This window comes from Haliotis rubra, unplaced genomic scaffold, assembly GCF_003918875.1.
Source record: "Haliotis rubra isolate DU_JTF1 unplaced genomic scaffold, ASM391887v1 Scf25, whole genome shotgun sequence".
NCBI lineage: Eukaryota > Metazoa > Mollusca > Gastropoda > Lepetellida > Haliotidae > Haliotis > Haliotis rubra.
Window position 1 is genome coordinate 3,808,704 of NW_025766558.1, and position 24,751 is coordinate 3,833,454.

Here is a 24,751-nt window from a genome sequence, read left to right on the forward strand (position 1 = left end):
TAAGTGTCTGTTTTGATGATATATTTTTGAAATGGTCATAACCGTTTTCCTTGCAGCTTTCGATGCTGGAGCAGAACTTGGAGTAGAGTTTTCTGTGGATGTACAGACTGTGAAATCATCAGTGTCAGTAAGTAAAATACCAAATCGCATGTAAAGATACTTTGTGTAGTGAAAAGGGGAAACTACCATTCTTAGGAGAGCGAGTGTGTTAATATTTATCGTCACATCGGCAATATTTCAGCCATATCGTGACGATAACAATCAATTATCATCAATAAATTTATGAATTAAAAAACCTGTTCACGAAGAATAGTAAAAATACTAGAGTATCACAGAGAATGTAAAACTAGCAGGTAAACATAAAACAAATATTATTATAGAGAACTATACAAAATAAAAATGGGCTATAGATCCCCAGCAAATGAAGGTAGATGGCCATACTCATTCTCAGGAGACTTTCAGTGCATGACATTAAGACAAGTTGAACAATAAGCAAAATGGGTAGACACATTACACAATGACTGGAAATGGGCTTCATACCTTGTACTCACAGACATGAGCTCCCATGAACCGTCTCGCTGCCTCGTTGGATTAAGTGCAACAAATAACATAGTGGTTCTCTGAACCAACATTATGTTACTACAAACATTGAACATAACAATGATACATGTTTTGTTGTTCTGTTATACATTAGACAAGCATAGGTCCATTTGTTGCCGGAAAAGTCGAAGCTTCTTTGGGTGTATCTATCGGTGTTGCATCTGCTGGAATAACCCTCACTGGATGGCTGATGAAAACACGTTTTCCTTACGTACTGGAGATGAACTACGCAAAAGTACCAATAGTTGCCACGTGAGTACATTTGTGTGATCACTGCATTGTAGCAAGGGTTGGATAATGTTCTTGATATAGTTTTTGTGATATAAGGCCCTCGCGACGATATCAGAGTAATGCTTATGATTATCATTATATAATTGATATTCTGATACTGAGTTTCATACCCACCTCCTGAAATATATATATATATATATATATATATATATATACACCCTCCTCCTTGCAAACTACTGAGAATACACGTTTTGGTGAGTAATATATTTATCAGTGCAGGATCCAACTCTCGAATGATGCAAGAAATGAAACATGAGAACCACACTGTCCAAAAGCACTCGAGTCCAACTTCCTTTAAAAACACCCGAAGTATGGTTTATTCCTGACATACAGTGGAAGTCATTCCACAGAGCTGCACTAGTATACAAAATGGAGATTCTGCATCACTTCCTCTTATGGCATTACTTGACATAAATAATGTGAGTTGAGTTGAGTTGGGCTTTACGTCATATCGGCATTATTCCAGCCATATAGTGACGAGAACAAGTCTGCATTAATATACATTGTAAGTTCAAAGTGGTTTCGTTTCAAAGACATACATTCATTACATTGTCATTTTAGAACAGAGAATGTCATAGCACTAAATTGAAAAGCAGGTAAATTCGTTAGTGACATTACACAGTTACATTATATCATAGCACAGTATCAGAATCACGCTGGAAAAGATCTTTCAGAGGTGAAATGCGAGTCCCTTGTAGTTAGTCCACACAGTCAAGCAGAATAGTTGAAAGCCTCATCGCAGGAGAGACATATTAGCAGATATCATATGTAAAACCGACTGTGGCCAATACGACATCGTCGTAAAATTACCTCATCACGTCTTGACTGGCAACCCAAGTAGGTATAACCGATTGTTGGCTTCAATTCATGGAGTTTGTTTCTTCCTACTTGAGTGTCCCACCTTTTTTGCATCAGGTCCCGAGTATAGCTTTTGATAGTGGGTTTGAAATCACTGTACGGGATTAGCAGTGGAGAAAGGGGCTTTTCAAGAGCTGCTTTAGCTGCAGCATCGGCCTTAGTGTTACCTGCTATGCCGACGTGACCCGGCAACCAACAGAGGATGCTGTCACATTGGCCAGTAGAAAGGTCGTTGTACAGTTCTAATATATCCAGGATGATTGGGTGACTTTGGGTCACGTTTAGAAGTGCTTGAAGGCAGGATAGTGAATCTGTAAATACGATGAAGTTTTTGGAATGATTTTGCTGTTGAATGTAGGTCAAAGCTGAGTAGATAGCTTTGGCTTCAGCGGTGAAAATGGAACTGTTGTCGGGGATCCTAGAGGAGACAGTCTTGGCTCCAATGACTGTAGCGCTGGCAACTTGGCCATCGTCCTTGGATCCGTCTGTGAAAATGGATCTGTGAGTGTTATACTTCGAACGTAGCTGGTTGTATTCCTGTTGGAACACCAAGGGATTTGTTTCAGACTTTTTGAGTTTGGTGAGGGTAAGATCGACCTGTGGTTTCACCATTTGCCATGGTGGTGAGGACAGAAGTCGGTATGGTGCAATGATGTTGAGATCAATTTTAGCTGCAGATATGTGTGGTTTGATCCTGATTCCAAGTGGTGGAACCAGGCTTGGCAGTTTAGGAAATAGGTTTTCATAGAGCGGGTTGAAAACACAATTGTATGCTGGATTGGACTCATTTGAACGTAGCTAGTGATATACTGCAGTGAGAGTTTAATGCGGCGTTGTTCAAGGGAAGGTTCATTGGCCTCCGCATATATACTGTCTACCGGAGAGGTCCTAAAAGCTCCCAGGCAGAGCCTCAGCCCTTGGTGGTGGATAGAGTCTAATTTTTCTAAATTGCTTTTGCAGGCTCCACCGTAGACAATGGAGCCATAATCTAGTTTACTGCGAACTAATGATCTGTACAAGTGAAGAAGGGTGGTCTGATCCCCTCCCCATTCTGTATTTGAAACTACTTTCAGCAAGTGTAGAGCCTTCAAGCACTTTGTTTTTTTATGTGTGGTAAGAATGTCAGGTGGCGGTCGAATATGAGTCCAAGCAATTTGGCCTCTTCTACTACCTTGATGGGAGTACCATCTAAAGTTAGGTCTGGATCCTTGTGTGGTTTGTATTTACGACAAAAGTGAATACAATTTGTTTTGGATTTTGAAAACTTAAAACCATTTTCATTGGCCCATTTTTGGATTTTGTTAAGGCAGAGTTGTAGCTGCCTTTCTATTGCTTGCATGTTCTTACCACAACATGAAATATTGAAGTCATCCACGAAAAGGGACCCATCAACGCAACTGTTCAGAACGTTAGTGACGCTGTAAATTTTTATGCTAAAAAGTGTGACAGAAAGGATGCTGCCTTGGGGGACGCCCTGATCTTGGTGGAAATAGTCAGACAGTGTGGAACCCACCCGAACTTGAAATTGTCTGTTATTTAAAAACCGAGATATGAATTGAGGTAGTCTACCCCTCAATCCAAACTCGTGTAAATCTTTTAGGATACCATGTTTCCACGTTGTATCATATGCTTTTTCTAAGTCGAAAAAGATAGATTCTGCATGTTGTTTGTTGACAATGGAGTTTTTGATGAATGATTCCAGACGCACCAGATGGTCAATGGTACTTCGGTTTTTTCGGAAACCACATTGGAGGTCACTGAGGAGGTTATTGGTCTCCAAGTACCAGATTAATCGATTGTTGACCATGCGCTCCATGGTTTTGCAAACGCAGCTAGTTAGTGATATAGGACGGTAGTTTGAGGGATCAGTATGATCGCGACCGGGTTTTGGTATAGGGATGATAATGGCATTGTGCCACGAAGGGGGAAAGTGTCCGGATGTCCAGATGTCATCAAATATATTTAGGAGTGTTTCCAAGCCTGTGTCAGGGAGGTGTTTCAGAAGCTGATAATGGATTTCATCAGCTCCTGCCGCAGTGTCGTGAGCCTGTCCTAGGGCAGTACGTAATTCATGGAGGGAAAACGTTTCATTGTAATCCTCCCCATTATCAGAGTTAAAATTGACTGGTTTCTTTTCTTGTTGGGTTTGATATTTCTGGAACTGAGGGTTATAATTTGATGAGGAGGAGTGGTTTGCCAAAGTTTCGCCAAGTTTGTTTGCAATTTCAGATTTATTTGTTAGAAGGGAGTCACCATCTTTCAGGTGGTGAACTCCTGATTTTGACCCTTTGCCCTTGATCTTTTGAATCATGTTCCACACCTTGGACATGGGTGTGCGGGAGTTGATTTTTGACACATATTTCCTCCATGACCGGCGTTTAGTTTGTTTGAAGGTACGTTTTGCCCTGGCATTTGTCATTTTAACAGCATTCAGGTTATGCACTGTAGGATGTTGTCGGAAATATTTTTCCGCCTTCTTCCTATTTTTCCTAGCTTGTTTGCAGTTTGTATCAAACCATGGTTTGCGTATGTGCGGGTTTGCAGAGGACTTAGGAATACTTTTGTCTCCGATGGCATTTAGGACGTCTGAAAATAGTTCCATGGGGTCAGGAACATTCCTGAAGTTGTCCGGCTTAAGTTTTTCTGAACATAGGGTTTGGAATAAAGGCCAATTGGCCTTAGTTCATCCGTGGGGTTGATAGGAGTAAGAATTGTTGGGAAGTGGTCGCTTCCACAAAGGTCGTCATGGACCGACCATTCGAACTCATTTAAAAGATTAGAATCTGTAAGTGATAGATCGAGAGCAGAGTATGATCCAGTGGCAGGATGGAGGTAGGTGTTTGATCCATCGTTGAAGATGCATACATCATTATTTGAGAGAAACTCTTCAAGTACCTTTCCCTTACTATTTGTATCAGTACTCCCCCATAGGGGGGTTATGGCCGTTGAAGTCGCCCATGATTATGCAGGGCTTCGGGAGTTGATCATATAAGTTCTGAAGATCTGATAGGCGTACAGTTGAGGTGGGAGGGAGATAGAGGGAACATAGTGTAAACCCTATGTTCAGAGTCATGCGGACAGCAACAGTTTGTAGGTTGGTTTTAAGTGGAACAGGGCTATGAAGGATGCCCTGCCTCACCAGGATAGAAGTGCCTCCTGTAGCTTTTACACCGGGAGGAGAAAAGGAGTTGTAGGAACTGTACCGACGGATGTCAAATTTATTATTTTTTAGGTAGGTTTCTTGAAGACAAAACGCGGATGGTTTGAAGTCTTGAATCAATAACTGTAATTCATTATAATTATTCTTAAGTCCGCTGCAATTCCATTGGATCATGTTTTGTGGATTCATGGTGCTTCCACTGGTGACATGTCACGTGAACGTGAGAAAGCGTTAGATGAACTCCTATTGGTGTCAGGTGGAGTTGGAGTTACCTCCATATCCAGAGGGCCAAAGGAGTTATGGACCTCGATGGGGACCTCTGAAGGAGAGGTGGCCTTTGGTTTTGTGTTTGGCAGTTGTTCAAGTTGTTTTAGTCTCTCTAGCCTCTTTCTTTCCCTTTTTTCTGCGCGCAGTTTCTGTTTCTGGTTTTGGCATTTGTTCTGGTGTTTGTGATTCAGAAGTTTTGGCGTTGGAGATGGAGTGGCTGAGATAGGCTGAGTTGTGTTGAGTTCAGTTGGCTGAGAAGACGTGACCCTTGTCAGGTCGGTCTGACATGAGATGGTTGCAGTAGTGATGGTAGGACGGGAGACAGCAGAAGAGTAGGTGATGGTTGAAGGGGCTGCAGTTAAACTTGCAACCCTCTTCTTTGCTTCGTGAAAGGAGATATTTTCTTTGTGTTTGATCTTTAGTATCTCGGATTCGCGTTTCCACACTTGGCAGAACTTGGAAGAGGCCATATGGTTACCACCGCAGTTTGGTAAATAATGTCCCCACCGATGGTTGGAAAATCCGAAAAACGGCGTCGACCATCATTCGATGTCCCCCCTATTATATATCGGAGTCTTAAAATCTGTCGCCCATTTCGTGAGTGAGTTATGATTTAAAGTCACATCGGCAATATTTCAGCCATATCGTGACTAGTTCGAAATTCATAATAAATACATATAATATATAAAACCCTGTCAACGAAGGACAGTAAAATTACTTAAAGTAAAAAAGTAGGAAAATATATTTGAACAATACAATATAAAAATGGGCTATTGATCGCCAACAACTGACGGTAGATCACCATACCAGGGCCCATGGGGACTTACGTTACTTTTGCTACCTGCATGGACCCTAGTTAGATTTACACCATCCCTTCAGCCATTGGCGACAGAAGAGAAATCTAGCCATAAATTAAAAGCACACATATTCTACGATTAAATACGTGGCAAGCCCAAATTTACTCTAAACGTGTTGTTACTTAGGAGAAAAATAATTTTACAATACTTCAACCCCCTTTGAGGGTACAACAATCCAAGTTGATAATCTAAACTACCAATTATAAAACCTTATCTATTTACAAAACATATAAAAAAATTCATTTAACAGATCTATCTCTTTTAAAAAATCAATGATTAAATGATAATTAACATTACTAAAAAGGTCCTTTACTGTTTTGACATTAAAATATCTATCCCTTATGATGGAGAATTCAATACAGTCAAGCACGACATGCTTGACCATGTTTCTCTCATCACAAGGGATACAAAACGGAGGATCCTCACCTTTCAATATGTATGCATGAGTATATCTTGTGTGACCAATACGACATCGTCGTATGATGACCTCTTCAAATCTGGACTGACAACCCAAGTAGGTGTAACCGATAGTTGGTTTTATTTCATGTAATTTATTGATACCTACTTCAGGGCCCCACTTCTTTTGCATCAGACCACGGATATAAGATCTAATAACAGCTTTGTAATCAGAGTATGGGATCAGAAGTGGTGTCACAGATTTGTTGAGTGCTGCCCTTAGCAGCAAGATTGGCCATTGTGTTCCCAGAAATGCCAACGTGGCTGGGTAACCAACAAAAGACGATGTCGCATTGGCCAGTAGCAAGCTCATTATAGAAGTCAATAATTTCTAATAAACCCATTTCGTGAGAGAGTCTAAGTACCTGTATAGCTTCTATGTATTTGGACCACTTTCCAATATCCCCGTGGGCTGTAGTAATTTTTATCCATTATGTGTTTTATTATATTTCCCTTTAATACAACTGTGCCCATACGCGTGAGTCGCCACACCATCCTCAGCAATCCATCTTTTTGTATCCATCGGTGACAACGATGTTTTGTTCAACCTACTTATATCGACGTGCACTGGTCTGTTGAATTTGAGGCAACTCTTGGTCATGTGCAGCGCTACTAAGTTATCGTCGAATATTTTACTTCTGTTGAAGGCCAGGCTCGCTTTCTTCCTCATGAGATCTAGCTAACTTCACGCACTTTCTTAACTTCTCCATCATTTTGTCAAATACGGAGTTGTTCATGAGCTTAAGTCATAAGGGATACCTGTTTCAATGTTAAAACTGTTAAGGATCTTTTTATTACTGTTAATTCTCATTTAATTATTGTTTTTTTAAAAGAAATTGACTTAATGGATGAATTTTGAATAATATGCTGTGTACATATCTGTATTTTAATTATTGGTAGATTTGATTAATAACTTAGATTGTTAGTGGCTGTACCCTCAAAGGGGGTTGAAGTATTGTAAAATTAATGTCCTCCTGAGACGGTACGTAAGTCCCAAAACATTTCAAGTAAATTTAAGTATACCAGGTGTTTTAATCGTAGTATTTTTGTCATTTTAATGTATGGCTAATTCTCGGTATAAACGCCAACAGCTGAAGGGATGGTGTAAATCCAGCTAGGGTCCATGCAGGTAGCAAAAGTAATGTAAGTCCCCATGGCTCCTAGTATGGTGTTCTACCTTCAGTTGTTGGCGATCTATAGCCCATTTTTATATTGTGTTGTCCCCTAAAGTTAATACGTTTTAGATTCAATTACTAGTTTTACATATATATCTGTGATACTCTAGTTGCTTTACTGTCCTTTGTTGGCAGGTTTTTATAATATCTATATATATTCTTTTTCAATATCAAATGTTCTCGTCACGATATGGCTGAAATATTGCCAATGTGACGTTAAATCTTAAATCACTCACTCACTCATAAGCTTAAGTAGAATCTTTTCAAAATCACTGATGGCACATTTTCTTAAATCCATGTTCAGTCCATGTTAGGTTCCATCCAAGGATCGAACTTCAGAGTTCTATGTATTTTCTTTAGCTTCATGTCCTCCTGAGAGGATACGTAAGTCCCAAAACTTTCAAAGTCAATTTAGTGTAACCATGCTTTTTAAGCGTAGAATATTTGTTATTTTAAATTATGGCTAAATTCCCTTCCATCGCCAGCTGCTGAGGGGATGGTGTAAATCCAGCTAGGGCTCATGCAGGTAGCAAAAGTAGTGTAAGTCCCCATGATCCCTAGTATGGTGATCTACCTTCAGTTGTTGGCGATCTATAGCCCGATTTTATATTGTGATGTTTTGAAATGCTTTAACATTATACACTGAACTCAAACTAGTTTTAATCCACTTGTGATATTCTAGTCGTTATACTGTCCTTCGCTGGCAGGTTTATAAATTAGTACACATATGTTTATTCTTAGTAAATAACTTTTTGTCGTCACAATATGGCTGAAATATTGCCGATGTGACGTTAAATATTAACTCACTCACTCACTTTAGCTTCATACCGAACGACAAGTACAGCTGCAGGTTACGAAAGTGCACGATGTATTTAGTGTTATCCATCAAGTTTGCTATGAGTTTTTCCACGCTTGCAAGTTTCACTGATATTCGGCCATCCAGTCTGTCAACGATTAATCGTTCGGGAACGAGGAGATGATTGTTGTGTGACTCTTGTCAATCTCTGGGGTATTTCAGGTCAGCTTGAGTATGTAGGCTTTGTTCGACGTAATACTATTGACGTGAACAACAGGGGAAATCCATTAAAATCCCCCCGTGGGTAAAGACGGACTCATAACCCAGCCGTATAGCTTCGAGCACGTTTTTTTTGAATATCTAGCACACGTCAGTGAGCAGCACTATGTCGGTTTTCAAGTACAGATTCTGGAAGACTGCTCAGACTTTCAATCTGTGTATAATGAAATTGACCATTTTTTCAGTCATAAATAAATTGATCTTACGTACGCCTTTCTGAGCGTTGCTTATTCTGTGTACAATTGTTCAATTACCTTCGTGTCCAAAGGGGGCGGTGGGGTAGCCTAATGGTTAAAGCATTGGCACGCCGAAGTCGGGTTCGAATCCCCACATGGGCACAATGTGCGAAGCCCATTCCTGGTGTCCCCCGCCGTGATGTTGCTGGAATATTGCTAAAAGCGGCGTAAAACCAAACTCAGTCAGTCGTGTCCAAAGACGTTCACAGCCAAATTGTTCAGATTTCCAAACCTTGTCAAGTTGTAGATAGGCGTGGGTTAAACTAAGCCATCCCAGTTAAGTCCGTCCTCTGTAGGAGTGAGTGAGAGAGTGAGTTGATATTTAACGTCACATCGGCAATATCTCAGCAATATCGTGATGAAAACAATTGATACAATACAAAATGAAAACATTTTGAAGAATAAAACCTGTCGGCGACGGACAGTATTAATACTAGGGAATCACAGATACGAATATAAAACTAGCATGGAAAACTAAAACATTTTAATTAAAGCAGACAATATAATATAAAACACGGGCTATAGATCGCCAACAACTGAAGGTAGATCACCATACTAGGAACCATGGGGACATACATTACTTTTGCTACCTGCATGGACCCTAGTTGGATTTACACCATCCCTTCAGCCGCTGGCGATGGTAGGAAGATTTAGCCGAAATTTACGATAACAAAAATACTACGATTAAAAGTATGGTTAAGCGAAATTGATTTGGAAAGTTTTTGGGACTTACGTACCCTCTCGGGGGGACAATAAATTTACGCTACTTCAACCCCCATTTGAGGATACAGCCACAAACAATCTAAGATGAAAATCTGAACAATTATAAAACTTTATCTATTTACAAAACATACATCAAAATTCATTTAAGATATCTTTCTCTTTTAACAAATCAGTGATTAAGTGATAATTAACATTATTAAAAAGGTCCTTTACTGTTTTGATATTGAAATATTTATCCCTCATGATGGAGAATTCAACACAGTCAAGCAGGACACGAAAGTCCTGTAGACACGAAAGAGAATCGGAAAAGATTATGCATTGTTTATATTTACGGTGTTTATTAATATATACTGGCCACATAAAGACTATGGACTTGTAATGTGTTACTGCACGTGCGGCCTGTGCAGCTGCACACAACATGTGAAATTGCTGTCACTGTCGAAAGCTTGATCTTTCTTCATTCAAACGTTCACAAATTAACATGAAAAGTCACATGCACATCAAGCCAAGATTAACATCTGCTCAACGTTATGAAGCCATTGGAATGGGTCGAGCAGGTGGCAGCACATTTCCAATGCCATCGTAACACGATATCTGCATTTGTCAGGCGTTATGGAAACAGTAATGACGTCGCCGACCACCCACGTTCTTGGCGTCCCCGAGTAACGATGCCAAGACAGGACAGATGGATTCGGGTGACTCATCTCAGACTCAGGTTCCAGACGGCAGTGACCACGTCCCAAACCATTCCCCAGGCCTTCAATGTTCATTTATCTATGCGTCGTCGATGCACTGCTGTGCTTCACGAGCATAATGGTCATACCCGTTATTGACTGACTTCGACGTGTGACCCCCTACACAATTGTGAACTTCTGACGTCATCGTTACGGATATTTATCATGTTCTTTTGACATGTTGTTGTGGCTCGATACTTCAGCTTATAAAGTGTCGACATCATTTCGTCTTTTCCGTGTTGTATTCCAATTCTGAAGGAATTTTCTGTTTGCAGAGTTTCTTTATGTGGCTAGTATATTTAAGAGCTGTTAATATGGCGTTAGCTTCTGCTGTGAAAATTGAACTGTTATTTGGTAGTCGAGAAGAAATTGTTCGGGATCGAATGACAGTGGCACATGCCACCGCGCCATCATCCTTGGACCCATCTGTAAATAAGGATTTGTATGCATCATATTTCGTTTTTAATTGATTATATTCTTATTTATATTGTAATTCATTAGTTTCCAATTTCTTACTTTGTCAGAGTTAAGTCAACTTTAGGCCTCACCAGTTGCCAAGGAGGAGAAGAAAGAAAACGGGAAGGAGATATATTTTGCAGCTCAATGCCGGCAGCAGAAATGAATGGGTTAATTCTTTGCCCAAAAGGTGGAACAAGAGCAGACATTTTGTTGTATAAATCCTCATAAAGAAGATTGAAAACACAGCTAAATGCAGGATAAGAATCATTAGAATATAGAGTTTGTTACATACTGTAATGATAATTTGATACGACGTTGGTTAAGGGATTGGCTCATCGGCCTCAACATAGAGACTGTCAACAGAAGTTCTTTAAGACCCAAGACAAAGTCTTAGGCCTTGGTGGTGGACAGAATTCAGTAGTTTTAGTTTGTTTTTGCAGGGTCAACCATATACAATGGCGCCATAATCAAGTTTAGATCGCACCAATGATCTGTATAAGTGAAGGAGGGTAGTTTGATCCCCTCCCCACTTAGAATTGGAAACAACCTTTAACAAATCGAGTGCCTTCAGGCATTTAGCTTTACAGGATTTCATATGTGGCAAGAAGGTTAAATGAGAATCGAAAAATAGACCCAAGAACTTGGCCTCCTTGACAACTTTGATGGGAGGGCCATTTCAAGAAAGTCCTGGGTCGTTATGCGGCTTATATTTTTTACAAAAGTGTAGTCAATTTGTTTTTGACTTGGAAAATTAAAAACCTTTCAAGACACCATTTATTTATTTTATTTATAAACACCATATTTTAACCATGACAAGAAATACTAAAATCATCCACAAATAATTCAATTTAGTTTTGGATATTTATAATGCTAAACAGTGTGACACTTCCTCGCCCTGATCTTGATTATTATTGCTGACAGGGTTCAACTTGAAATTGCCTGTGTGTTAAAAGCCGTGAATTAATTCATGGAGACATCGCATGCTTTTTTCAAGATCAAGAAGATCGATACTGAGTCATTGGTGTGAGTGAATTAATTTTGGAGACATAGTTTCTCCAAGATTGGCGCTTGTTTTGTTTATATGCCCGGCGTGCCTTTGCATTTGTACATTTGTAATTTTAGCATTATTCAAATTATGAGCTGTAGGATTTCGGCGAAAATATTTTTCTACCTTCTTCCTACATTTCTGGCTTGTTTGCATTCATTGTTAAACCATGGTTTACGAATATGAGGACTCGTAGAGGTCTTAGGAATTTTTTGTTCAGCAATTTTATTCAGCCGAGTGGAGAACAAATGTATGGGATCTGATACATTTTTAAACTTGCCCGGTATTAATTTTTCCAAACACATTGTTTCAAACAAGGACCAGTTGGCCTTTGGAAAATTCCAACGTGATGAAGTTGGATCATCACCCGGTTTGATAGCTTTTAGGACAGTAGGGAAGTGATCACTTCCACAAAGGTCATCATGAAAGGTCATAAAATCCTCAATGACCTTGCCTTTATTGCTTGCACTATATCTTCCAGATTACCCAATGACAGTTCAATTTTCACTGCAGAAGCAAGCGCAATACTTACAGCTCTTAAATGTATTCATAAACATCCTAAATATAAACAATATATAATATTTTCCGACTCTCTCTCTTGCCTTCAGGCTATTAAAAATCTTTCTTGCAAACATCCACTTTTATTAGAAATTTTAGAATTATATAATGATCTTGCTACTTGCCAATACGACATCGTCCTCTGTTGGTTACCCAGGCACGTTGGTATTTCTGGGAATACTTTGGCTGATCTTGCTGCCAAGGCAGCACTCAACAAATCTGTGACACCACTTCTTATTCCATACTCTGATTACAAAGCCAGCATTAGAACTTACATCCGTGATCTGATGCAGAAAAAGTAAGACACTCAAGTAGGTGTTAATAAATTACATGAAAAAAAAACTATATTGGCTACACTTACTTGGGTTGTCAGTCCAGATTTGAAGAGGTCATCATGCGACGATGTCGTATTGGTCATACCAGATATACTCATGAGTACCTATTGAAAGCTGAGGATCCTCCGTCTTGTATCCCTTGTGATGAGAGAAACACGGTCAAGCATGTCCTGCTTGACTGTGTTGAATTCTCCATCATAAGGGATAGATAGTTTAATGTCAAAACAGTAAAGGACCTTTTTAGTAATGTTAATTATCATTTAATCATTGATTTTTTAAAAGAGATAGACTTGTTAAATGAATTTTGATATATGTTTTGTAAATAGATGAGGTTTCATAATTGGTAGTTCAGATTTTCAACTTAGATTGTTTGTGGCTGTATCCTCAAAGGGGGTTGAAGTAGCGTAAAATTATTGTCCTCCTGAGAGGGTACGTAAGTCCCAAAAACTTTCAAAGTAAATTTAGGCTTACCACGTTTTTAATCGTAGAATATGTGTGCTTTTAATTTATGGCTAGATTTCTCTTCTGTCGCCAATGGCTGAAGGGATGGTGTAAATCCAACTAGGGTCCATGCAGGTAGCAAAAGTCCCCATGGTTCCTAGTATGGTGATCTACCTTCAGTTGTTGGCGATCTATAGCCCGTTTTTATATTGTATTGTCTTCGTAAATAAAATAGTTTTACATGTTCATGCTAGTTTTAGACTCCATCTGTGATACTCTAGTTATTTTGCAGTCCTTCGATGACTGATTACTTAGCAACTTTAATTTATTGTTTATATAAAACATTTCTCGTCACTATAAGGCTGAAATATTGCCGACAATAAATCTAAAATATGTTACTTTTATATTGCCGACAATACAATACAAAAACCGGCTATAGATCGCCAACAACTGAAGGTTGATTACCATACTAGGGACCATGGGGACTTACAGTACATTTGCTTCCGTGACCCTAGCTGGATTTACACCATCCCTTCAGCCGTTAGCAATTTAGCAAATCTAGCCATACATTAAAAGAACAGGTATTCTACGATTAAAAAAGTGGAACGTTTTAATTTACTTCGAATGTTTTGGGACTTACATGCCCTCTCAGGAGGACAATAATTTTACAGTACTTGACCCCCCTCGAGGATACAGCCAGTAACAATCTTAGTTACTAATTCAAACTTCCAATCTTAAAATATTTATGTATTTACAAATCATTTAACAAATCTAATTCTTTTAAAAATGCAATAATTAAATGTGAACTGATACTATTAAAAATATCCTTCATAGTTCGTGATTTATCCCTTGTGATGGAATACCCAACACAGTCAAGTAAGACATGCTCGACCGTGATTCTTTCATCACAATTGCAAGGGATACAAAATGGAGGATCCTCACCTTTCAATAGGTATTCATGAGTATATTTTGTGTGGCCAATACGACATCGTCGTATGATGACCTCTTCAAATCTGGACTGACAACCCAAGTAAGTGTAACCGATAGTTGGTTTTATTTCATGTAATTTATTGATACCTACTTCGGTGTCCCACTTCTGCATCAGATCACGGATGTAAGTTCTAATGCAAGCTTTGTAATCAGAGTAAGGAATAAGAAGTGGTGTCACAGATTTGTTGAGTGCTGCCTTGGCAACAAGATCGGCCATTGTATTCCCAGAAATGCCAACGTGCCTGGGTAACCAACAGAAGACGATGTCGCATTTCTATTAAAAGTGGAGATAACGGTGGAATGTACAAAGAACACAAAGTAAAAGTATTGTGCAAAGTAAGCCGAATAGCAATGGCTAGAAGATTATATTTAGTTGAACACCACTATGGATGATATTCTGTCTTACTAATATAGTGGATCCTCCAGTCGCTTTATGCCCCGGAGGAGAATATGAATGATGACATGTGTACTGCCTTAAATCAAATGTATCAGTGTGTTTAAGATAGGTCTCTTGTAAACAGAGTGACAACGATTTAAAATCCTGAACCAACAATTGGATTTCATTAAAACTATTTCTATGTCCTCTACAATTCCACTGTATTATATTTTGCAAATGATTCATGACTTGGGAGCATTTATTGGCGACCTACTACGCCTCGGCTTTGTAGGCGATAAACGCCCCGTCCCATGATGGATGTGTTAAGTTACATCCATATCTTCGAGGGATCCAAATTTATTATAAAGCTGGATCTCATCTTTTGAACCCTTAGCAAGTCTATCACTTTGGTTGATTCTGTTTAACTTTTGATTTCCTTTTACAGTTTGTTTAACTGGAGCTTCATTTACAGTTTTGGAGGAACACGAACGTGTTTTATGTTTTACATGAGCAGTTTCACTGTTAGTTTTCCTTGTATCTGATTGTGTCTTAGGGTATGCCGAACCCTTCTGTGAAGAAGACACAGATCGAGATTGAGAGGACACCAGTGTAGCTGGTAACAAGTCAGTCTGTGTAGCAAATTCTCCTCGTTATGCAAGGTCTTCTTTCGGGACAAGTTCCGGAGAGGTTGATTTTGTCCATGTTAAGTCCGTATGACATTCAACTGAGGCTGTAGTCGGAGATGTTCTTTTGGTAATTGAAGCATACGATTCACCTTGATTTAAGAATGGTACGAGTTTCTTCGCATCAGCATAGCTAATGTTTGGAGTATGCTTTAATTTATTTACCTCCATTTCCCTCTTCCATACTGGGCAATCTTTTGTTGATGACGAATTAGTGCCAGAACAGTTGACACATTTTTAATAGTTGCTTTTACAGTCTTCTGTCACGTGTGATTGCTCTCCACAATGAGCGCAGGTTATAGGATTTAAGTAAGAATTGATTCCGTGACCAAATTTGTGACATTTAAAGCACCTCAACGGATTTGGGATGTACAGGTCAACTTGCAGATTACAATACCCTGCTTTGATTGATTTTGGTGCAGTTGGAAATACAATTGAGAACAGGTAAGTATTCGTTGGTATTACGTCAGAGTTCTCACATACATGACACCTTGATCTTTAAGTTCTAGCAGGATGTCAAGTTCTGTCATGTCCTTTAAAAGATGATCCCCATCTCTAACAATACCTTTACTTGAATTGAGAGTCCCGTGTATAGACACTGTAACAGGAGATCCAGCTGACGTATCAGTTGCAAGGAGGTTGGTTGCTTGTTGCCGTTTGCTACATTGTATGAGCAGCGATCTAGATCTCATTTTATTGATATTTTTTACATCTCCTGCTATACCATATATAGCTTTAGAGATAATAAACGGGTTGTTTTTCTGGAGATTCAATTACCAGAAAACGTGGCCAGTAGTGTATCTGTATGGATGGCCTACAACTTTCAGTTGTTATTTTATCATTATCAAGTTGACGGGTTTTTTTTATGGGGCTTTCAAGTTCCATGTTGAGGTGTAGAGTTTCATCATCCGAGCTCCCCACCCACCACGGAGTATCATAAAGACAATGCTATATACAAGTGGATCTCCGACTTGCAGCACCAAGGATACTGGGATGATATACTCAAGCAGAAAGATTAATCAATTAATCAATCTACCGGATTGCCTCATGAGCCACGGGGGGCGGTGGGGTAGTCAAGTGGTTAAAGCGTTGGCTCGTCACGCAGAAGACCCGAGTTCGATTCCCCACATGGGCACAATGTGTTAAGCCCATTTTTGGTGTCCCCCGCCGTGATATTGCTGGAATATTGCTAAAAGCGGCGTAAAACTAAACTCAGTCAGTCAGTCATGAGCCACGGCCTTCTGGGCACAAGACTCTTGGCAGAATAACCAGGACATATTATAAAAGCTAATGATAATATATAAACAAAAAGAACCAAGACCTAAAGTCCAAAATATTGTTCATAATTCAATTTGTGCAGATACAAGTAATGCACAGGGCTTGGCATGATCAGCGATTGGTTGAACAGGGCCCATTCAACCACCCGTCTAGGTGATGTAAGGGGCGAAGTGGTGTGTTGGGCAAAGGAACACACTGTTCCTGGAACAAGTGCCCTCAACCACCAGACTCCCGTCCTCCACCGACACAGGGGCGGAACCCAAGGCTAACAGGTTGGTGGACCAAATATACCCCCGGTCCACGTGTGTGTGTGTGTGTGTGTGTGTGTGTGTGCGTGCGTGCGTGTGTGTGTGAAGAGCGCTTAGCGTTACCCAGCACCTACCACGAGGCGGTGGCTCTTCACGGGTGCCCAGGGATATTGGACAGTGGTCCAAATACATAGAAGCTATATAGGTTCTTGGACTTCTCTCGAAATGGGCGACTCCAATATAAAATAGAGGCGACATCGAATGATGGTCGACGCCGTATTTCGGATTTTTCAACCATTGGTGGGAACAATATTTACATCAAATAATGCCATAGGAGGGAGTGTTGCAGAATCTCCATTTTGAAAACTACTGCAGCATTGTTAGGTACCACCTCTTTGGTCCATCAGGAGACACTTTTAAGTGCAAGATGTATGACTGAAACAGCTTGGAAAATTGGTTTTATATGTAACTGGATTATCATGATAATTCTAAACATCAGGAATGGCTAGGCATATGTGTGAAGGTATAATTTATCAGTATCACTTATTTGGTTTGGTTGTAAATTAACGTCGCACTCAGCAACAAGCCAGCTTCGTGGTGGTGGTCAGTAAATAGTTGAGTCTGGATCAGACAATCCAGTAATCAACAGTATGAATATCGGTCAACGCAATTGGTGTAGTGACATTGAAATCTGTGCCTGTTGTATGGTGTTTTCAAAGGTAATTCATATCAGTGTAAAACGTGATATCTAACGGAATCTATCTGCTATTACAGAAACAATATTTCATTGACGACACGTTGGCAATGATCTAATTTATGCTAACCTCCCATGGAAAGCCTATATGTTGGCGTAGACACAGCCATTCAACAGATCTTGAAGTAAAGGTTGGATGAATATTTTGTGAAGCATTAACACTTATATTTCAGGAAGGGGGTCTTCTGTAAAATCTTGTGTGACCATCGCACTGTTGCTGAGTATTGTGAAGTCAGGGTTTGTTGTGTAGTATTTTCAAGGGTGCCTGTGTTTAGACAATCCTCAACCGTTTCTCGTACCTCAAACTATTCTTCCAGTATAGTGTACTTGGGTTTGTGGGGCACCCATGAAAGCCACCTCCTCGTGGTGGGTGCTGGGTAACGCTAAGAGCTCTTCGACCCCCCGTTGTGGACCCGGGGGTATATTTGGTTCACCAACCTGTTTGCCGTGGGTTGCGCTCCTGTGTCGGTGGAGGAAGGGAGTCTGGTGGTTGAGGGCACTGGTTCCAGGAACAGTGTTCCTTTGCCCAGCACACCACTTTCGCCCTGACTTCACCTAGACGGGTGGTTGAATGGGCCCGGTTCAACCAATCAGCTGGTCATGTCGAGCCCTGTGCATTCTTTGTATTTGCACATATTCTATTTTGAACTGTCTTTATTGAGTTTAGGTCTCGGCTCCTTTTGTCTATAATCATTACTTGATTTTGACATATGACCTATTTCATTTGCCTAGAGTCTTATGCCCAGAAGGCGGTGCCTCATGGGCCAATCTGGTGGAAGAGTTAATCTTTTAGTTTTTCTGCTTGAGTATATCATCCGAGTATCCTTGGTGCTGCAAGTTGGAGATCCACTTGTTTTTAGCATTGTCCTTGTGATACACCGTGGTGGATGGGGAGCTCGGATGATGAAACTTATACACTAACTATGGAATACAAAACCCCCCTAAAACGAAACAAGCGTCAACTTGACAACGATGATGATGACGAACGTCCCTCCAACTCAATCGACTATTGGCCACGATTTCTGGTTATCGAGACTGTAGACAAAGCTCCACTGAAACTGAACCCTTTTGCAAATTCCAAGGGTGTACATGACATTGCAGGTGAGGTTAAAAACATTAAAGGCTTGCGTTCAGGCTCTCTGCTGGTTGAATGCGGTAGAAAACAGCAAGCAATTAACCTGATGTCAACATAATTATTTGTTGGAATTCCAGTTTCTATCACTGCCCACAGAACTCTGAACACCAGTAAAGGCATAATCAGAGACAGAGATCGACTGTTGGCTGATATGTCAGAACTAGATATTGTTTCTGAGATGAAGGATCAGGGTGTGACATATGTTAAAAGATTCACAACCCGCAGAAACAACGAATCAATCCAAACAAATACTTATCTGTTCTCATTCTCATCTCCAAATCCTCCGAAGTCTGCCAAAGCAGGTTACTGCAATATTTCAGTTGAAATCTACATTCCAAATCCTTTGAGATGTTTTAGATGTCAAAAATATGGGCACAGAGTTAATACTTGTACAAAGCCCATAACATGTAGTGAGACTACTCATGTCACTGAAGACTGCACCAGTGACCTTAACAAGTGTACAAATTGTTCAGGAAATCATTCTTCTTTCTCCAAAGACTGTCCAATCTGGAAGAAACAAATGGCAATCAATAAAATTAAATTCACCCAGAACATCAGCTTTGCTGATGCCAAAAAACTTGTGGAATCTGCAACTCCAACTGAATCATATGCATCAGTCATCAGAACACATTCTGAAAACGTGTCAAAAGTAACCACCTCGTCGATACATTGCCAAACAGATTTGACGTGGGTTAACACTAATAATGCTCAGTTTGTTGCACCTGAACAGTCTACTCAGACCTCGACATCTTCTATCAACACTCGCTCACTGACTAAAGGTCCATCACAGCCCTGTAGTCAGATTTCATCTGTATCCGGAGAACAATCTTTGTCTCAGTCAACTCAAAAGTCTCAAGCAAAAACAAGCTCGAAGAATAATGTTCAAAGTAAAACCAACTCAAGAACGGAATCTTCGAAAAAGAGTGGCAGACCCCCGAAGTGTTAAGATAATCCAGTCAAATTGTACAATAAATATGGATCGCTTGAGGACATGGAAGTGTCAGAAAACTTCCATTCCAGGGAACATAGCTTGTCGCCCTCGAAAAAGGTGAGGGGTAGATCCCCTATTAACCCACCGAAAAGATAGTTTTTTCTAAACAAATCGTGCAGTGGAACTGTAGAGGACTACGAACTAATTTCCATGAAATACAGCTATCAGTCCAGGATATAACACCATCAGTATTTTGTCTGCAGGAAACATACTTGAAACAGACAGACAATTTTACCTTACGTCAGTGTAAAGCCTATCATTGTTTTTCTCCTCCGGGTGATCGAGCCACTGGAGGATCTTCTATCCCTGTGCGACAAGATATTATTCACAGCCCTGTTACACTCAAAACTAACCTTCAAACTGTAGCAATACGGCTTACTCTGGGTGTTGCTTTTACTTTATGTTCTCTACATATCGCGCCTCCGTCAGCACTTCAACAGGCTGATCTTCAGTCTCTCTATGATCAACTACCGAAGCCCTGTGTTATCATGGGCGACTTCAATGGCCACAACCCACTCTGGGGAGGTTCACACGCAAACGCCAAAGGTAACATACTTGAAGATTTTATCTCTAATAATGACTTGTGTATATTTAATGACGACTCAAGCACTTATCTGCATCCAGCAACCGGCACATACTCTTCTTTAGATGTGTCCATTTCAGATTCTTATTTATTCAATGGGCACCCATGAAGGGCCACCTCCTCGTGGTGGGTGCTGGGTCACGCTAAGCGCCCCTCAACCCCCCATAGTGGACCCGGGGGTATATTTGGTCCGTGGGTTGCGCCCCTGTGTCGGTGGAGGAAGGGAGTCTGGTGGTTGAGGGCACTGGTTCCAGGAACAGTGTTCCTTTGCCCAACACACCACTTCGCCCCTGACTTCACCTAGACGCGTGGTAGAACTGGCCCGGTTCTATCAATCGGCTGGTCACGCCATGCCCTGTGCATGGACAGCATTCAAATTTATATGAATGTACATTTATATAATGTTGATATTGAATGTTGCATTTCAAAATTATATTATTATTTACATTTGCCTAGAGTCCTATGCCAGAAGGCGGTGGCTCATGGGCCAATCTGGTGATAATGACCTCCAAATAAATAAATGTATGTCTCTAATTTTTTGTCTTGGGCCGAACCAGTCGGGCATGGAATTGGTAGATAAATGCAGCTACTTGTGTTGTTTTCTCTGGAGTATAACACCCCTGTATCCCTGATGTTAGCAGCTTGGATACCCGTTGCTATTTGACACTGTCCTTGTTGACGCTCCGTGGTGGGTGGGGAGCAGGGGTGCTGAATTATTTCCTTCCATCATGGAGCTTACACATGCTGGTTCAATTCGCAATGAAAAGAAAAGACGTTTGGAGGACTTAGATCTCTCAACTGGAAAAGATTCTTCAAACAATGATTCCTGGCCACGATTTTTGGTGATTGAGGCAGCAGATTTCCTACCCATTAAACTAAACCCGTTTGCAATCTCAAACGCTGTATCTGGTATTTGCGGACAAGTTAACAACGTCACCCGTCTCCGTAGTGGTTCACTTCTTGTGGAGTGTGCACGGAGACAGCAGTCTGGCAATTTGCTATCGATCAAAACATTTGTAAATATTGAGGTTGTTGTTTCTGTGCACAGGACACTTAACTCTTGTCGAGGCATTGTTCGGGACAGGGCTCGCTGTTTGTCCGACATGTCTGAAGAAGAAATCGCTACGGAGCTAAAAGAACAGGCGGTAACCGCATTTAAGCGTTTTACCATCAAGAAAGATGGCGCAATCATAAAAACAAACACACATTTAATGTCGTTTGCGCGTTCTTCTCTACCAGACTCTATTAAAGCAAAAACTCATTCAATTTATGACAATACAGTGATTATCAATGCTTCTCTCCGCCAGGAGATAAAGCAACTGGTGGTGCTTCTGTTTTGGTACAGCAGGGCATCATACATAGCCCTGTCCCTCTTAATACCAATCTCCAAGCTGTAGCTGTTCGTCTGATAATGCACATTGCGTTGACGCTGTGCAGTTTATATGTCCCTCCATCTTCTGATATCCGACTGTCGGATCTGCAAAATCTGTATGATCAGCTGCCAAAGCCATGTCTCATCATGGGCAATCTCAACGGACACAACCCGCTTTGGAGTGGTGTCCATACCAATACTAAAGGTAAAAGTATTGAGGAATTCATTTCCGATAATAATTTATGTATTTTGAATGATGATTCAGCCACTTATCTTCATCCAGCTACGGGAACTTATTCTTCCCTGGATCCGTCTCTCGCTGACTCAAACCTGTATAATGAATTTGAATGGATGGTCCATGATCACCTATGTGGGAGTGACCACTTCCCTACCATTATTGAAATTCAAGGTGGGGAGGGGATCAAACTACGCTCCTACACCTTTACAGATCACTTGTCCGCTCGAAGCTTGATTATGGCTAAAATCAACCTAAACCTATTAGATTCTGTCCACCACCAAGGTCTGAGACTTTGTCTTGGGTCATTCAGAACATCTCCTATTGACAGTCTCTACGTCGAGGCAGATGAACCATCTCTTACCCAACGCCGTATAAAACTATCATTACAATATATTACCAAACTATATTCTAACGAGTCTAATCCTGCATTTAACTGTGTTTTCAATCCTCTTTATGAGGATCATATACAGATCATTGGTGCGATCTAAACTTGATTATGGCGCCATTGTATATGATTGACCCTGCAAAAGCAAACTAAAACTACTGAATTCTGTCCACCACCAAGGCCTAAGACTTTGTCTTGGGTCTTAAAGAACTTCTGTTGACAGTCTCTATGTTGAGGCCGATGAGCAATCCCTTAACCAACGTCGTATCAAATTATCATTACAGTATGTAACAAACTCTGTATTCTAATGATTCTTATCCTGCATTTAGCTGTGTTTTCAATCCTCTTTATGAGGATTTATACAACAAAAAGCCTTCTCTTGTTCCGCCGCTTGGGCACAGAAATAAACCATTCATTTCTGCTGCCGGCATAGAGCTGGAGAATATAACTCCTTCCCGTCTTTTTTCGTCTCCTCCTTGGCAACTGGTGAGGCCTGAAGTTGACCTAACTCTGACAAAGTTCATGAAATCTGAAACTAATCAATTACAATATAAACAAGAATATAATCAGTTAAAAGATAAATATAATACATACAAATCCTTATTTACCGATGGGTCTGAGAATGGTGGCGCGGTGGGATGTGCCACTGTCATTGGATCCAGAACAATATCTTCTCGACTACCAAATAACAGCTCTATTTTCACAGCAGAAGCTAACGACATATTGACAGCTCTTAAATATATTAATAAACACCGTAAATATCAACAATACATAATCATTTCCGATTCTCTTTCGTGTCTTCAGGCTGTTAAAAATCTTTCTTGTAAACATCCACTTTTATTAGAAATTATTGAATTGTATAATGAGCTTGGCCAATGCGACATCGTCTTTTGTTGGTTACCCAGCCACGTTGGCATTTCTGGGAATACAATGGCCGATCTTGTTGCCAAGGCAGCACTCAACAAATCTGTGAAACCACTTCTTATTCCTTACTCTGATTACAAAGCTTGCATTAGAACTTACATCCGTGATCTGATGCAGAAGTGGGACACCGAAGTAGGTATCAATAAATTACATGAAATAAAACCCTATATCGGTTACACTTACTTGGGTTGTCAGTCCAGATTTGAAGAGGCCATCATGCGACGATGTCGTATTGGCCACACTAGATACACTCATGCATACCTATTGAAAGGTGAGGATCCTCAGGTTTGTAACCCTTGTGATGAGAGAACCACGGTCAAGCACGTCCTGCTTGACTGTGCTGAATTCTCCATCATAAGGGATAAATACTTCAATGTGAAAACAGTTAAGGATCTTTTTAACACTGTTACTTTCCATTTAATTATTGGCTTTTTAAAAGAAACTGATTTAATGAATGAATTTTGAATAATATGTTCTGTACATATATGCATTTTAATTATTTGTAGATTTGATTAGTAACTTAGATTGTTAGTGGCAGTGCCCTCGAAGGGGTTTGAAGTAGCGTAAAATTATTGTCCTCCTGAGAGGGTACGTAAGTCCCAAAACATTCATAGTAAATTTAAACCTACTACTATTTTAATCGTAGAATATATGTTCGTTTGATTTATGGCTAGATTATTTAACATTCCTAATAGCTGAGGGGATGGTGTAAATCCAGCTAGGGTCCATGCAGGAAGCAAATGTACTGTAAGTCCCCATGGTCCCTAGTATGGTGATCTATCTTCAGTTGTTGGCAATATATAGCCTGTGTTTACCTTGTATTGCCATCTATAGTTAGACTGTTTTAGATTTGATTGCTAGTTTTAAATTCGAATCTGTGATAATCTAGTTATTTTACTGTCCTTCGTTGACAGGTTTTTATAGTTTACCATTGCTTACTATGCATAACATTAATTGTTCTCGTCACGATATGGCTGAAATATTGCCGATGTGACGTTAAATTTTAATTCACTCACTCACTACTTGGGTTTGTATATTAAGAAATCTCAATGCATCATTTCATAATTGCAACTTCTATGTATGAGAAGGTTGCGTTTTCTTTTACCTATGCCTTATTATGATAAATATATCAATATAAAACGTAAATTATGACAGAATCGATCTTCTATTTCAGGAAAAAACTTAGTGTCGAGCTCACACCACTTGAACTACGACTAAGAGCATGGGTAAAAGTTATTTACGTTATCAACATCAATTTTGACATTTGGCACTGGACAAGCCCCACACTCACTGGCACCATTTGGAAACACGAGATTGAAAAAAACGATAACACTCCACCAAGATTCCCCAACTGTGACCACAGGAAGAGGTCATTGTCAGGAAGCTGTTCTGTCCGGCAACTTGATGGAAGGCATCCCAGTGACACAGCATTCATCCTGGAATTTGACATTTGGGATAAAAACAGCCCTCTTACTGTACACTATAGCATTGGTACTTCTCGGGGTGGAAGAGATGTGAGGTCAC

The 24,751-nt window shown here is 40.2% G+C and overlaps 1 long non-coding RNA gene across 1 annotated transcript; it reads left to right on the forward strand.

Annotated features, from left to right (window-relative positions):
• Window positions 1-53: 53 nt before the first annotated feature.
• LOC124279455 lies at window positions 54-24,455 on the forward strand. Its single transcript, XR_006899378.1, has 3 exons — window positions 54-127; window positions 695-852; window positions 24,402-24,455. It is a non-coding gene; the product is annotated as an uncharacterized LOC124279455 (long non-coding RNA).
• Window positions 24,456-24,751: the final 296 nt, after the last annotated feature.